This window comes from Choloepus didactylus, chromosome 14 (genome assembly GCF_015220235.1).
Source record: "Choloepus didactylus isolate mChoDid1 chromosome 14, mChoDid1.pri, whole genome shotgun sequence".
Taxonomy (NCBI): Eukaryota; Metazoa; Chordata; class Mammalia; order Pilosa; family Megalonychidae; genus Choloepus; species Choloepus didactylus.
The window spans coordinates 73689373-73706299 of NC_051320.1; positions in this window are offsets into that span (position 1 = coordinate 73689373).

A 16927-nucleotide genomic window follows, 5' to 3' on the forward strand; every position below is an offset into this window, starting at 1 on the left:
TTACAAGTCAGGCAGTTCTGAGAGACAAGTGGACCTGCAAAGGTTCCAAGACAAACAGAGGCTCTTTGCTTCCCTTAACAAACGTGACTTCATCACATAGAATTCCTAGGTTTGACTAGGAATTCAAGGGCTACACCACTAAACAAGATACAATTCAGATAAATTAAATCAACTTACCCAAGAAGATACTCCCCTTATGCTGTTTCTTCTCTCCAAACAAGATGCAGCATAGGGATCACCAGTACCCTGGGTGGCAAGGAGTACAAATTGCTAATTCTCTGGACAAAAGGTCTGGCTGGCCACTTAGGATGGGAACCACTCAACTCTCCAAGGGGCTGATGAGTCCTTGGACAATGGCTTCAGGAGCTAAGGGGTCCCATCAGGGTTGCCAAATTAAAGTGGACCCTCCCAAGGTGAGTACTTACCCAATGTGCTCTGAGCCAGTAAAAATCACCAAGACTTCGGGGAAAGAAGGAAGAGCTTTATTACAAAGCAAAGCCAGTGGAGGCCAGGAGATTTAGTCTCAAATCTGCCTCTAGAGGCTAGAGAGGTGTGGGTTTTTATTAGAGCAAACAAAGGAAGGTGGAGATAAGGATGTTAGGGATGTTGGCACATGGAATTGGCTAGTAAACACTCTAAGGACTGCAAGCTGAGTACTGCCATTAGCTGTTTAAATATTCAGACTAGGGATTGCAAGCTGGTTATTATTGCTGCTGCCACTTTTTGGCACATGCCTAGCGAACTGCTGTTTTATCTGGGAAATCCAGGAACAGGAGGGGATTTTGGCTTGGGTGAGGCTGAGACCCCAGGCTTAGGGTCTTTATCAGTTTTACAGAAAAGTGCTTTAGTTGGTCTACTGCCAGTCTTTTATAGATTTGCCTAGAGGATCTGGTATCTCACATTATAATAATGTATCTCAAATAAGAGAGTTGGATTCTTCTCAAGAAGCACTTTTCCATCCTGACCTGAGTTCTGATTCTGTTAAAAATACTGCTTATGACTTTTCTACCACATTATATCAAAACTTTATAAAAAGTTTAGGAAACAGAGGATCCAAGATGGCTGATTAGGGAGAGGCTAGCCTCACTTCTCTCCCAGAAAAACAACTAGGGGTCAGCTGGAAACTCCACAAGGATCTGGGGCTCTGGAGAACAGGGGAAGTGCTTACAACACCCAGGAAAGTGTGAGATGAAGAGACAGAAGCTGCCGTCAAAAAATGTGAGTAACTCACCTCAGGCCCAGCTCCTGGTGCCCATCCCCCATTCTCAGGGCTGTTCTCCAGTCTGACCAGCGGGAAGCTCCAGACAGATAGGTTAGCAGGGGTCCACTCTCCCAAAATCAAGGCAGGACATGATATAGCATTGTGCCAGTTTTTGACTAGCAAATTTGAACTGCTGGGATCACCAGAGATAATTATTGTATGGGGTTCTCAGCCTTCTGAGGGCTAAGGGGAATAGGATGCTGAAGAGCATCATCTGCCAGCAGGAGAGGAAAGTGCACCTCCAGGAAAATATCTAAGAAAGTCTTTTTGGTGAAGATGGCCACATGCTGGGAAGGCCAGGAAAGGCACCATTGGGGAGTGGAATTAAAGGCTTTTAGAAATCTTTACCTGACCTCCCTGGGCCCCTCTGTGGGTCCCTGGCCCAGCTCTATTTGGGTAATACTGACAAACCAACTGTCAAAGAAGAGCATTAATAAATCCAATCAACAGCAAAAGCTTTGACAAAAATGAATCCAACTTTCAGAATCAATTCAACAAGATAATCCAATGCCCAGACATCAGCAAAAAAAATAATATTAAGAAACAGGAAGATAGCACCCAGTCAAAGGAGCAAATGAAAAGTCAGAGGAGATACAAAATCTGGAACAACTAATCAAAGATGCTCAATTGAATCTAGATATTCAAGAAGATGGTTAAAGAGATAAAGGATATTAAGAAGACAATGGGTGAGCTTAAAGAATTTGAAAACATGCAAAGAAAAATAGCATGGGAATAAAAGGCACAATATTTGAAATTAGAAATACACTAGAAGAGAGGATGTCGTCAACCTGGCAGATCCTTACCTGGTGGGCAGCTGCAGACGGCCAGCCACAGGAGTCCTCTGCCCAAAGTACAGAGGGGAACACAGACCAACACAGATATTGGCCAGTGAAGTTAAAACACAGGATCCCACAGTCTTGGTCCTCCACCCCTACCTGAGTCAAATGCCTAAGAGGGTCATCTGCTGGGCAGGCCAGAAAATACAGAAAAAGGGCTTTTTGTGTAATCTTTCCAGACCCTATCCCAGGGTCTATTGGAGCTGATGTATGCTCCCTACATGGTTGCCCAGCCCTGTTTTGGCTGGGAAATACAACCCAACTGTCAAAGAAGTGCCCTAATACAAACCCAACCCAAACAACAATTAAATCCTAGACAAAAGGGAGAAACTGATCCTCAGAATAAACTCATCAAGGTAATCAGATGAATAGTTACCAGCAAAAAAAAAAAAAAAAAAAAAAAATCACAAGGCATACTAAAACACAGGAAGCTATGTTCCAGCCAAAGGAACAAATTAAGAAGTGAGATCAGACACAGAATTTGGAACAAGTGATCAAAGATGTTCAAAGAAATCTAAGCAAATTCAATGATATGGCTAAAGAAATACAGGATATTAAGAAGACACTAGGTGAGCATAAAGAAGAATTTGAAAGAATACATTGGAAAACAACAGATCTTACAGAAATGAAAGATGAAATTATAGTAGAGACACACAACAGCAGATTTGAAGAGGCAGAAGAAAGGATCAGTGAGCTAAAAGATCAACTGAATTTGAACAGACAAAAGAATAAATGGATAAAAATGGAATAATTTGAGCAGGGTCTTAGAGAAATGATTGACAACATGAATGCACAAACGTATGCATCATAGGTGTCCCAGAAGGAGAAGAGAAGGGAAAGGGGCCAAGAAGAACATTTGATGAAATAATGGCTGAAAATTTCCCAACACTTAAGACATAAATATACAAATATAAGAAGTCTAACCTATTCCAAACAGAATAAATATGAATAGACCCACCAGGAGACACATACTAGTAAGACTGTCAATTGCCAAAGAGAGGGAGAGAATTCAAAGCAGCAAGAGAAAAGCTATTTACCACATACAAGGGAAGCCAAATAAGTGCTTGTTTCTTGTCAGACACCATGGAGGTGAGAAAGCAGTGGTACAATATATTTAAGATACTGATAGAGAAAAATTGCTAGCCAAGAATTCTTTATCCAGCAAAGCTGTCTTTTGAAAATAGAAACTGAAAGGGTTCATTAACAAGAGATCTGCCATACAAGAAATACCGAAGGGAGTTCTCCTGCAGGCTGGAAAGAAAAGACAGGAGAGACAGGATCGGAGGAGAGTGTAAAAATGAAGGTTATCGATAAGGGTAACTAAAAGGGTAAACAAAGAAAAAAATAGATATAACAAATAAAAGCCAAGGATAAAATTGTTGAAGTACTGCCTTTACAGTAATAACATTCAATGTTAATGGATTAAGCTCCCCAATCATAAGACATAGATCAGAATGGATTATGTATATAATCATATATATATGATTATATAGATGTGATTATATATGTATTTATATATATATATATATATATATATACTGTTTATAAGACACTCATTTTAGACCAAAAGATACAAATAGGTTGGAAGTGAAAGGATGGAAAAAGAATCCATGCAGGCAGTGACCAAACAAAACAACACAAAACTAGGGTAGCTATATTAATAACAGAAAAAGTAGACTTTAAGGCAAAAATGTTAGGAGACAAAGAACATTATGTATTAATAAAAGGGACAATTCACCAAGAAGAAATAGCCATCATAAATATCTATGCATGTAACCAAGGTGCCCCCGAGTACATTAGGTAACAATGAAGGGAGAAATAGACACCTGTGCAATGATAATTTGGAGACATCATTACACCACTCTCATGAATGGATAGAACATCTAGACAGAGGATCAGTAAGGAAACAATGATCTTGAATAACATGATAAATGAAGTAGAGTTAACAGATATTTACAGAACATTGCAACCAACAGCAGGGTATGCATTCTTCTCAAGTGGTCATGGATCATTCTCCAGGATAGACCACATGTGGTTCATGTTCCAGTTTGCTAATGCTGCCCTTTTGCAAAACACCAGAAATGGGTTGGCTTTTATAAAGGGGGGTTATTTGGTTACTCAGTTACAGTCTTAAAGCCATAAAGTGTCCATTAACAAAGGGTACCTTCACTGGAGAAAGGCCATTGGCATTCAGAAAACCTCTGTTGGTTGGGAAGGCACATGGCTGGCCTCTGCTTCTCCCAGGTTGCATTTCAAAATGGTGTTCTCCCAAGTGTTGCTTTTGGGGTGTTTTGTCCTCTTAGCTGCAGCTGTTCTGCATCTGGGCCTGTGTGGCTCTTTTTAAAGTATTCCAGTGATCCAATAATGATCCATGCTGAATGGGTGAAACCATACCTCCATGGAAACCTTCAATCAAGAGGTCACACCCTAATCAAAGGTGTCACTCACAGTTGGGTGGGTCACATCTCCATGGAAACAGTCACAAGTTTCCAACTTAACACCAATATATCTGCCCCCACAAGACTGCATCAAAGATAATGGCATTTGGGGGACATAGTACATCCAAACTGGCACAGATCACAAAACATGTTTCAATAAATTAAGAAGATTGAAATTATACAAAATGCTTTCTCAGATTATAATGGAATGAAGCTGGAAATCAGTAATAGGAAGGAGGCTGGAAAATATACAAATATATGTAGGTGTGCCAGTTTGAATGTATTATGTCCCCCCAAACACCATTATCTTTGATGTAATCTTGTGTGGGCAGATGTTATCAGTGTTGATTGGACTGTAATTCTTTGAGTGTTTCTTTGGAATGCACCCCACCCAGCTGTGGGTGATGACTCTGATTGGATAATTTCCATGAAGTTGTTACCCAACCCATTTAGGGTGGGTCTAAATTCAATCACTGGAGCCATATAAATGAGCTGACAAACTGAAGGAACTCAGTGCAGCTGACAGTGAACTTTTGAAGAGGAGCTACAGCCAAAAGGGACACTTTGAAGAACGCACAGGAGCTGCAGATGAGAGACAGATTGAAGACAGCCCTTGAAAGCAGACTCTTGATCCAGAGAAGCTAAGAGAGGACAAATACCCCAAGTGCAACTAACATTGACAGTTTTGAGGAACTGCAGCCTAGAGAGGAACGTCCTGGGAGAAAGCCATTTTGAAACCAGAACTTTGGAGCAGATGCCAGCCACATGCCTTCCCAGCTAACAGAGGTTTTCCGGACACCACTGGCCATCTTCTAGTGAAGGTACCCAGTTGCTGATGTGTTACCTTGGATACTTTATGGCCTTAAGACTGTAACTGTGTAACCAAATAAACTCCTTCATTAAAGTCAATCCATCTCTGGTGTTTTGCATTCTGGCAGCATTGGCAAACTAGAACAGTAGGTAAACACACCCTTAAGTGGGTCAAGGAAGAAATTACAAGAGAAATCAGTAAATATCTCAAGACAAATGTAAATGAGAACCCAACATATCAAAATGTATGGGATGCAGCAAAAGCAGTGCTGAGAGGGAAATTTATTGCCCTAAATGCCTATATTTAAAAAGAAGAGTGAGCAAAAATTGAGGACTTAACTGCACAACTGGAGGAACTAGAGAAAGAACAGCAAACTAACACCAAAGCAAACAGAAGGAAAGAAATAACAAAGATTACAGCAGTAATAAATGAAGTCAAGAACATAAAAACAATAGAGAAAAGCAACAAAAAAAAAAATGGGAGGGGATGCATTAAACATTACTACTGACCACACAGAACCTCCAGAAATAAAAAAGAATGAGAAGATAGTATGAGCAACTGTTCTAGTTTACTAATGCTGCTGGAATGCAAAATACCAGAAATGGACTGGCTTTTATAAAGGGGGTTTATTTAGTTACACAGTTACAGTCTTAAGGCCATAAAATGTCCAAGTAATGCATCAAAAATTGGGTACCTTCACTGGAGGGTGGCCAAGGGCATCTGGAAAACCTCTGTTAGCTGGGAAGACACGTGGCTGGCGTCTGCTCCAAGTTCTGATTTCAAAATGGCTTTCTCCCAGGACGTTCCTCTCTAGGCTGCAGCTCCTCTTTAAAATGTCACTCTCAGTTGCTCTTCAGGCATTTGTCCTCTCTCAGCTTCTCCGGAGCAAGAATCTGCTTTCAGCGGCCAACTTCAAACTGTCTGTCATCTGCAGCTCCTCTCTCAGCTCCTAGGTGTTCTTTAGAGTGTCCCTCTTGGCTGTAGCAAGCTCAGTCCTTCTGTCTGAGCTTATATAGTGCTCCAGTAAACTAATCAAGGTCCATGCTGAATGGGTGGGGCCATACCTCCATGGAAACTATCCAGAGTCATCACCCACAGTTGGGTGGGTCAAGTCTCCATGGAAACACTCAAAGAATTACAATCTAATCAACACTGATACATCTGCCCATACAAGATTACATTGAAGATAATGGCGTTTTGGGGGACATAATACGTTCAAACTCGCACAGCAACTCTATGCCAACAAACTAGACAACTTAGATGAAATGGATAACTTCCTAGAAACATGTCAACCACCTTCACTGATTCAAGAAGAAATAGAAGACCTCAACAAACCATTCAGTCACAATGAAGAGACTCAATCAGTCATCAAAGACCTCCCAAGAAAGAAAAATCTAGGACCAGATGGCTTCACATGTGAATTCTACCAAGCATTCAAGAATGAATTAGTACCAACCCTGCTCAAACTCTTCAAAAATAAATTGAAGAGGAGGAAAAACTCCCTAACTCATTCTATGAAGACATCACCCTAATACCAAAACCAAACAAAGGTACTACAAGAAAAGAAAATTACAGTCTAATCTCTCTAATGAATATAGATGCAAAAATCCTCAACAAAATACTCACAAATTGAAACCAGCAGGACTTAAGAGAATTATACACCAAGAGGTATATTATGTATAATTATGACCAAGAGGATTTTATTCCAGGTATGCAAAGGTGGTTCAATACAAGAAAATCTATTAATGTGGTACACCTATCAACAAATTGAAGGGGAAAAACCACATCATGTTGACTGATGCAGAAAACTCATTTGACAAAAGTCAGCATCCTTTCTTGATACAGACACTTTGAAATATAGGAATAGAAGGAGACTTCCTCAACATGATAAAGGGCATATGTGAAGAACCCACAGCTAACATCATACCCAATTGTGAAAGACTGCAAGCTTTTCCTCCAAGATCTGGAACAAGACAAGGAGGCCCACTGTAACCATTGTTATTCAACATTGTACTGGTAGTTCTAGATAGAGCAATTAGGTAAGAAAAAGAAATAAAAAGCATCCACTCTTTGCAGATGACATGATTCTATATGTAGAAAATCCAGAAAAATCTGCAGCAAAGCTGTTAGAACTAATCAATGAATACAGCAAAGTGGCAGGCAACAAGATCAACACACAAAATCTGTAGTGTTCTTATACACAAGTAATGTGCAATGAGAGGAAGAAATCAAGAAAAAAATTCCATTTACAATAGCAACCAAAAGAATCAAATATCTTGGAATAAATTTAACCAAGAACATAAAGGGACATATACCAAGAAAACTACAAAAACATTGTGAAAAGATATCTAGGAAGACCTAAATAAATGCAAAGACAGTCCATGTTCACGGATTGGAAGACTAAATATCATTAAGATGTCAGTTCTACCCAAAATGATTTACAGATTCAACACAGTACCAATCAAAACTCCAACAGCCTTCTTTGCAGAAATAGAAAAACCAATAATCAAATTTCTTTGGAAGGGCAGGGTACCCTGATTAGCTGAAAACATCTTTAGAAACAACAATGAGGTCTAACACTGCCTTACTTTAAAGCATATTACAAAGCTGCGGTGGTCAAAACAGTATGGTACTGGCATAAAGATAGATATACTGACTAATGGAATTGAATTGAGAGTTCAGAAATAGACCCTGTCATCCATGGACAATTGATTTTTGACAAGGCAGTCAAGTCCACTCAATTGGGACAGAATAGCCTCTTCAACAAATGGTGCTTGGAGAACTGGATATCCATACCCAAAAGAATGAAAGAGGACCCCCATCTCACACTTTATACAAAAATTAACTCAAAATGGCTCAAAGATCTAACCATTAGCATTAAGACCACAAAACCCTTAGAAGAAAATGTAGGGAAATATCTTAACTATCTGTTGATGGGAAGTGGTTTCTTAGACCTTACACCCAAAGCACAAGCAATGAAAAATGAAATAGATAAATGGGATCTCCTCAAAATTGAATACTTTTCTGCCTCAAAGGACTTTTTCAAGAAAGTAAAAAGGCAGTCTACTCTATGGGAGACAATATTCAGAAACCATGTTGTCTGATAAGGGTTTAATTTCCAGAATATATAAAGAGCTCCCACAATTCAACAACAAAAAGACAAATGACCCAATTAAAAAATCGGTAAAAGACCTGGATAGACTTTCCTGAAGAGGAAATACAAATGGCTCAAAGCATATGAAAAGATGCTCAGTTTCACTAGCTATCAGGGAAATGCAAATCAAAACAATGAGATAATTTCCAAGAATGACCATTATCAAGAAACAGAAAACTACAAGTGTTGGAGAGGATGTGGATAAAGAGGTATACTTATTCACTGTTGGTGGGAATGTAGAATGGTGTAACTGCTCTGGAAGGCAGTTTGGCAGTTACTCAGGAAGCTCAGAATAGAACTGCCATATGATCCAGCAATCCCATTACTAGGTATATAGTCAGAAGAACTGAAAGCAGGGACACAAACAGACATTTGCACACAGATGTTTATAATGGCATTATTTACAATTGCCAACAGGTGGAAACAGCCCAAATGTCCATTAACAGATAAGCTGATAAGCAAATTATGGTATATACATATGATGGACAGAATAAAGTCATAATGCATGCAACAATGTGAACCTTGAGGACATTATGTTGTGTGAAATAAGTCAGAAACAAAAGGACAAATACTGTATGGTCTTACTAATATGAACTAACTATAATGAGCAAACTGAGAGCACAGGTTATCAGGAGATACAAAGAGGGTAGAAATTGGGCAATAGATGCCTAAGGAGTACAGAATATTCAGTGAGGTTAATTGTAAAGGCTCAGAAATGAATAGGACAATACTGTGTAAGGGTAGCACAATAGTGTAAGTGTAATTAATAAAGCTGAGTGTGAATATGGTTGAAAAAGGGCTAAAATCATGTATATCACCAGAAGGAAAGCTAGAGGATAAAAACCAGGGCTTTAGGACAGTGATGGTGGTTAAAGTTACAAATATAAGAAAGTTTACATGAATGAGAACAAATATGTCACTATTATAGGGTGTTAAAAATTGATGGCATATGGAAAAAGTACAATTAAAGCAAAGTAAGGTCTATAGTTAACAGTAGTTAACTGAAATAGTCTTCATTAATTTTAACAAGGCAATATCCAAAGCTCAATGTAAATTAAAAGGGGGATGTAAGGAAGGGTAGCACAATACTGTAGGTGTAATTAACAAAGCTGTGTATGATTATGTTTGAAAGAGGGAGGCTAGAGTCATGTATGTCACCAGAAGAAAAGCTAGAGGATAAGAACTAGAACTGTCTAACTTAGCAAAACCTATAATGGATAATGATGGTGGTTAGTTGTATAAATATTAGAAAACTAGAACAAACATGCGTCACTATTACAAGGTATTACTAATAGGGTGGTATATGAGAAAAATACAATTAATGTAAACTAATAGTTAACAGTGACATTGTAATATTCTTGCATTAATTGTAGCAAAGGCACTATACCAAAACTAAATGTCAGTAGGGGATATAAGGGGCATGGAATTTTTTTCTTCAGAAGAAATGAGAATGTTCTCAGAGTAACTGTACTGGTACATGCATAACTATGTAATTATACCGAGAGCCATTGATTGTACACTTAGGGTAGATTGTACAATGTGTGAATAAAACTGTTAAAAACAATAATAATGGGGGGAATTCAGGTGTATGGGTTGTTTCAGGTTCTTTTTTATTTTTATTTCTTTTTCTGTTTAATGAAAATGTTCTAAAATTTATCATGGCGATGAATGCACAACTGTGTAGTGATATTGTGAGCCATTGATTGTATACTTCGGATGGTTTGTATGGCGTATGAATATATCTTAATAAAACTGCATTTAAAATTAAAATTAGAAAGATATTTCACACCCATTTCACACCTGTTTAAAAAAAAAAAACAGAAAACTGCAAGTGTTGGGGATGATGTGAAGAAACAGGAATACTTACTCACTGTTGGTGGGAATGTAGAATGGTGCAGCCACTGTGGAAGACAGTTTGGCAGTTCCTCAAAAAATATAGAGTTGCCGTATGATCTGGCAATCCCACTACTTGGCATAAACCCAGAAGAACTGAAAGCAGAGACATGAACAGATAATTGCATACCAATGTTCATAGCAGCATGATTCACAATTGCCAAAAGATGGATACAACCCAGGTGTCCAGCAACCAATGAATGGATAAACAAAATATGGTATATACATACGACAGGATATTATACAGCTGTAAGAAGAAATGAAGTCATGATGCATGTGACTACATGAATGAACCTTAGGCCATTATGTTTAGTGAAATAAGACACAAAAGGACAAATATTATATGACCTTACTAATATTAACTAAATCCAACAAGCAAACTCATGGTGTTATATCTAGAATATAGGTCACCAGAAGATAGAATGAAGGCAGAGATGGGAAGCTGATGCTTAATTTTTGCAGGTTATGTAATAAGATGATTGGAAATGTTTGGAAATAGATGGAGGTGATGAGAACATATTTTAGTGAATGTAGTAGTAATGATATGTGGGTAGATTTTGGTTGAAAGGGAAAGTTTAGGGTCATAGATGGCACTAGAAGAGGAGCCAGAGAATGAAACATGGGACTGTACAATTGAATCCTCTTCAGGGTGGAAATGTTCTAGAATTGATTGTGGTGATGTGTGTACAACTCTGAATATACTAGAAGACAGTGATTGTATACTTTAGATGGATTATGTAGTATGTGAATTTGTCTCAATAAAACAACCTTTTTAAAAAGCACTTTATAAAATTCCATTTAACTTTAAAATTTCCTCCCTGGCTCTTATAATTTGAGGATTCATAAAAGGCCTGGTAATCCTTGAGAACTTAGATTTTTGGCACGAGACTCTGAACACTTACCTTTAACCTTTTAAGACAGTTTGGTTCAACAAACATTTAAGGAATGCTTGCTCAGTATGTGCCAGGTTATAGAGTATGTGCAGAGAGTACAAAAAATAATTAAGATGTGGTCCCAGCATTTAAGGACTATACCATCTACTAGGGAAAGATATTTACATAAATATTTTTAATGTAAGTGCAGAACAGGGATGAACAAAACTTCAGTTCCTTATTCATTTTGCCTGACTGCCTTAAATTAATTATACCTCATATGATTTTAGTCTAAATCTGCAGTTACCACAACTACATGATTTTTGTGCATATAATTTGATGAATAAGGGTACATCCATAAAACAGAATATTGCATAACCATTAAAAGGAAAGAAAACACAATGTGTTCATGGAACAATTTCCAAGATATCTTGTTAGGCAAAAGAATAATGTAAAATTTAATGTATGTTATTACCATTTGGGAACATATATACTTTTGTATATGCATGAAGTTTCTCTGGAAGGTGTGGTGGTTTGAAGCTGTATATATCCCAGAAAACATGTTTTTAAACTTAATCCATTCCTGTGGGTATTAACCCACTGAAAGTAGGACTTTTGATGAGGTTACTTTAGTTAAGGTGTGGCCAAATCCAATCAAGATGGGTCTTAATCCTATTACTGGAGTCCTTTATAAGTGGAGTGAAATTCAGACAAAGCCACAGAAAGCAAGAAGCTGAAAGTCAGCGGAACACAGAAGGGAAGGGAGAGGCCAGGAGAGGCTGCCGTGTGCATCACCATATGACAGAGGAGCCCAAGACTAAGGATCATTGGCAGCCAGCCCCAAAACACCAGTCTTAAAGAAGAAAGCGTCACCTTGATGACACCTTGATGTGAACTTGTTGATAGCCAAAAAAAGGTGAGCCAATAGTTCCCATTGTTTAAGCCAATCCATTACATGATATTTCCTTGAGCAGCCAAGGAAACTAAAACAGGTTATAAAAACAAACAATCAAACAAAAAAACAGGTAAACAGATTCCTCTGGAGAGGGAAACCTGGGTGGTTGAAAGAGTTAGGAAAGCACTTAGTTTTTATTGTATACCCTTTTGTACCTTTTGAGTTTTATAGCATGTGCAAATATTGCCTAATCAAAAAGTAGGTTAATTTAATTTAAAATTATGTAGATTCTCACTCACATAAAGACAACCCTGTAACTTTGTATAGTCCTATCACAGGAGGAGATTACTTTGAATTTCAGAATAGAGAATTGATACAAATTACAAATACCTGTATGAAGATATATTAACTCCAAAAACTGTACTTAAACTCTTAGATAGTTCCATTCTCTGTATGCACAAGATCTCATGCACTGTGAATGAAAGCAGAAGATCAGTGGCACTTGTGTTTTAATTTTCTTGGTGAAGGATATACCATTGTCCCTGGTCTTTGTTTACCTGCCCTTAAGATGCTTCCATCTTAAGGTGATTTCCAGGCCACCTTTGCCTTCATGAAATTCATGCTAATTCACCAAATAACTGGCAAATATTTTTCCAGAAATTGCTTGATTTTGCTCGTTACTAATTTTGGCTACATAACAACCTCAAAATCTCAATGGCTGACAATGAAACTTCTCGCTCCTGGGCCTGCAGCTCTGCTAGGCCAGCTCTTCTTCAGTCAGTGATTCAGCTTGCCTCCCCAGATAGGCTCTTACCAGGTTTGCCCTTCATATGGCAGGTTGCAGAAGTGCAAGAAGCCAAGTCAAACCAAGCATGCATCTTTAGACCCTCTAACTTCCATTGCTTCAAGCAATTCTCCTTGCGAATCCAACATTTGTCAGATGGGGGAATCTACTCTGCTCACAGCGGGAAGCACTGCAGAGTTACAAGGCAGAGGGTAAAGCAGAACGAAACGGGGAGAGGAATTGGAACCAATAATCTAAATGTATTATAATTTATACCCTATCACCTTTGGACATGCAGGGTTTTTGCATTTTTTTTTTCACTAGATATCTTGTTCTTTGCACAGTAGTTTCCTGGTTACTAATGTAAAATTAGTGTTTTGATATTGATGACTTCTAAGGCAGTTATAAAAATGTCTTAACCTTTTGTTGCTATGATTTTAATTATCACACTTCCTACACCTAACTGCTTAGATCACTCCAGGTGCCATAACATTAAATTCTTGGAGAGTGTGTGGAAGTTGCATCCTTTGGGCCTTGGTTCTATCGGGAATAATGAATGCAGCTACATTCAGCTGCAGAGCTGTAATCCAAAACTCTGGGAGGGTGTGTTCTCAACCTCAGAATTGATAATGGTTTTCCCAGTCACAGGTCTACTCAGTATCGATTATGAATGTGTTTGAGGTAATTAAACACATAGACCCTACTAACTCAAAAGTTTCAACTTTTTCCTTAGAAAGAGCAAAGAAAGCTGAATCCATTTGTGATGGGTGCCCTTGGGGAAGTTAATTTCTGTTTTCTCTAAATGATGGGTGGGATTAGTTGCTCTCATATTGTATGTTCAGATTGTGGTTGTAAATGATAGAAACCCAATTCAAGAAGGCTTAAGCCAAAAAGGGAATTAATAATTTCCTGAGACAAGAAGAGATTGTAGAGAAGAGCTCACAGAATCAAAGTAAAACAGGAATCAAGGCTTCGGGAATTATAACTGAGATTCAATGTCCCCAGGATTCTCTATTCCCACCCCTGGATTTCTGCTGTTCTTTGCTTGGCTTCATTCTCTTGCACTGCAGATAGGCTTTCTCCAAAAGGTGGGAAAGACAACTTTTGTCTGGCCTACCTTTACGAATCTTTTCTGGACCCTGACCCCAGAGGCTGTGCTGCTTCTCTTCCAACTCAAATCAAGAAATCCTAGAATGGACTCATTTGCACATCTTGGGTCACATAACCTTCCTTCAGACCAACTGTGTACAGGGAAATGGATAATATGATTGGCTTGACCCAAGTTATAAGCCCGTTTGTGTGGCCAAGAAGTTAGGGTGGAAATCATGGAAAAGTGCTATTGAGCAGAGAACAAATGTTACCAGGAAAATTGGTGAGAAAAGCAAACAATAGCAACTGCAATCCACAGAATCTCTTCTTTGGTTATAATACTATCTTAGATATAAAATCAAATATTCAACCTTGAAAAGCCAAGATAAAAAGTTTACAGAAAACCAAATGCATCATTGATTATCATGGGAAAATGGCTAGTCTTAATTTTATTTGATTGTTTCTGGATTTGTGAGCTTTTAGGTTGACATTTTTCTTTGCAGCTGTTTCAGTTAATTGCAATGCAATCTTGTCATCTCTTGGTTGGCTTTGGTTAAAGCAAAAGATAGGAAAGAGCTAAGAAAGAATAAAACTAAAGCTGCAGCATCCTGGTAATGACGTTATCTTTAAAATGATTTGGAAATCTCAAGTCTTGATCATTCAGACATTAGATCTCTTGGCACCATTACAAGCCAAAATGTGTTAACTTGACATTTTGGTGTAATTCCAGATCGGGTAATTCATTTTTCTTCTCCAAATTTCCACTGAAGCTTAAGTTAGATGAGGCATCTTTGGGTGTTAAACTAAATGTGAGGCGCCTTTGGGCTTTAAACTAAAATTGTCATAAGACTCAAAGAGTTTGTTATCCTAAATGTTCTTAAATTTGTCAAACATAACTGGATGACTTCAATCTTTTTCCTAATCCTTCAAAATATTAGTGGATCAAGAACCGATGTTTTGAAAGGTATTCTAGGTGTGTGTGCGTGTGTGTGTGTGTGTGTGTGTGTGTGTGTGTGTGTGTGTGTGTATATATATATATAATATGGTAACAGTATTCAAACCTTTTTAATTTAAAGGATTAGCATTATTATTCATTTAAGTTAATGTTGTAAATATATTTTTACATAGAATTAACATCGTACATTGAGGCAAGGTATTAAAGTATTTTCTTAAAAAGCCTCTTACTGTTGCCAAAATATAATTTTCACAAAAACTGCTGGAAAATTTAGAGAAAAAATGTAAACTTATGTTTTGTCTGTGCTTTGAGGTCTGTCTTATACTTCAGTGACACAGGATCACCATATCACTCGCTGGCTTGCTCCTTGTTACAACTACCTCAATCTGTTTTAACTCTTTCAGATGTCTTTTTTAATGCAATAGCTCTTCAACTTTAGCATGCACAAGAATCTCTCAGTGCCTTGTTAAAAATGCAGGTATTTGGATTTATTACAGATCTACAAATCAGACTCTCTGAGGTCAGCATCCAAGAATCTGCATGTTTCATAAATACCCCAGGCAGCAGTGATAGTGTACACATAAATACTTTAATATGAAAAACTGGTCATAAAATAGTATGGATTTAAAATAAATTGTACCATATGTAAAGTTCCAGCCTTTGAGTATTTAAAAATAATACTTTATATCAGCAGTTCTCAATCTTGGCTGCACATTAGAATCAACTGGGGAAATGTTAAAATTCCCTATGCCCAGACCACACCGCAGACCAATTGAATCAAAATTGGGGAGGGCTCCAGGCATCAATGATTTTTATAGCTCCCCAGGTGATTCCAATGAGCAGCCAAGGGAAGAACCAGTACCCTATACAGATTTACAGACATGGAAAGAATCTCAAGGGATTTTTTTTTTTCCAATAATGGTTAAATATTTGAAGCAAAGAACTTCAAGAGGGCAAAAGCCTAAAAGTCACCTATACACAAACTTTTTTTTAAGAATACTTAACTAACCCAACACTCTTGAGTGTCAGAAATAAAGTATCCTCTCTCTGGTCATCCACAATCCCACCATTAATGGAAAAATAGAAGAGATAATGCCATATGATCAACAACTTTTACAGGCAAAGAAGGGGATTGTTACATATTCTTCCATCGTTAAAGATCATAATACTTGGAGAGGTAAACAGTAAAGTAAAAATGAAGACAACTTCTCTTTGTACCCTGTTCCATGCTGAACATCTTGCTTTAGGCTAATAAGATAACTAACTTGGATTTAAAATGTACTCACCTAACAGTCATTTATCAAACACCTATAGAGTCCAGGCACCAGGGTAAGAGCTGGGTATAACAAGATGGAAAGGGCCTTTCCCTCGAAGGTTAGAGATTATAAACTAGCAGAGAGATGTTCTTATCAACATGCTCTAGGCTAATCAGAGGACTTTTCTACATTCACAAATTGTACATTCACCAACCAACCCAAAGAACCAATGGACAGCTCTTATCCCATTGATAGATTTGCATGGTACCTGTAGATACAGCAGATCACAGAGCTCCAGTTAGAGGCCTCCCTCCTTTGAGATACCAAAGAGGATATCCACGTGGTTAAAAAGTTACTGTTTTGTATGCCCAGGCCTGTAACAATCTAACTTAGGATAAAGATTCAAGAAGCAAGGCCATACAAATACTCAACTTGGGAAGATGAGAATGTAGCATAGCTTTATTTGAAATAAGGTAGGGAAATAGTTTTCAAAACAACTTTGGGAAGAAAAAAAAGTCATTTGTGAAAGCTCAGTACTTAAAATCTACAGATGGCATAGCTAACAAATCAATTAAAGAATGCAAAGTGTGAACAGAAACATAAATGTGAATTAAAACCATACAAATTTGAAGTTATGTATGAAGTATTTTAACCATTGGCACTAAAATTTTAGATTGAATTCT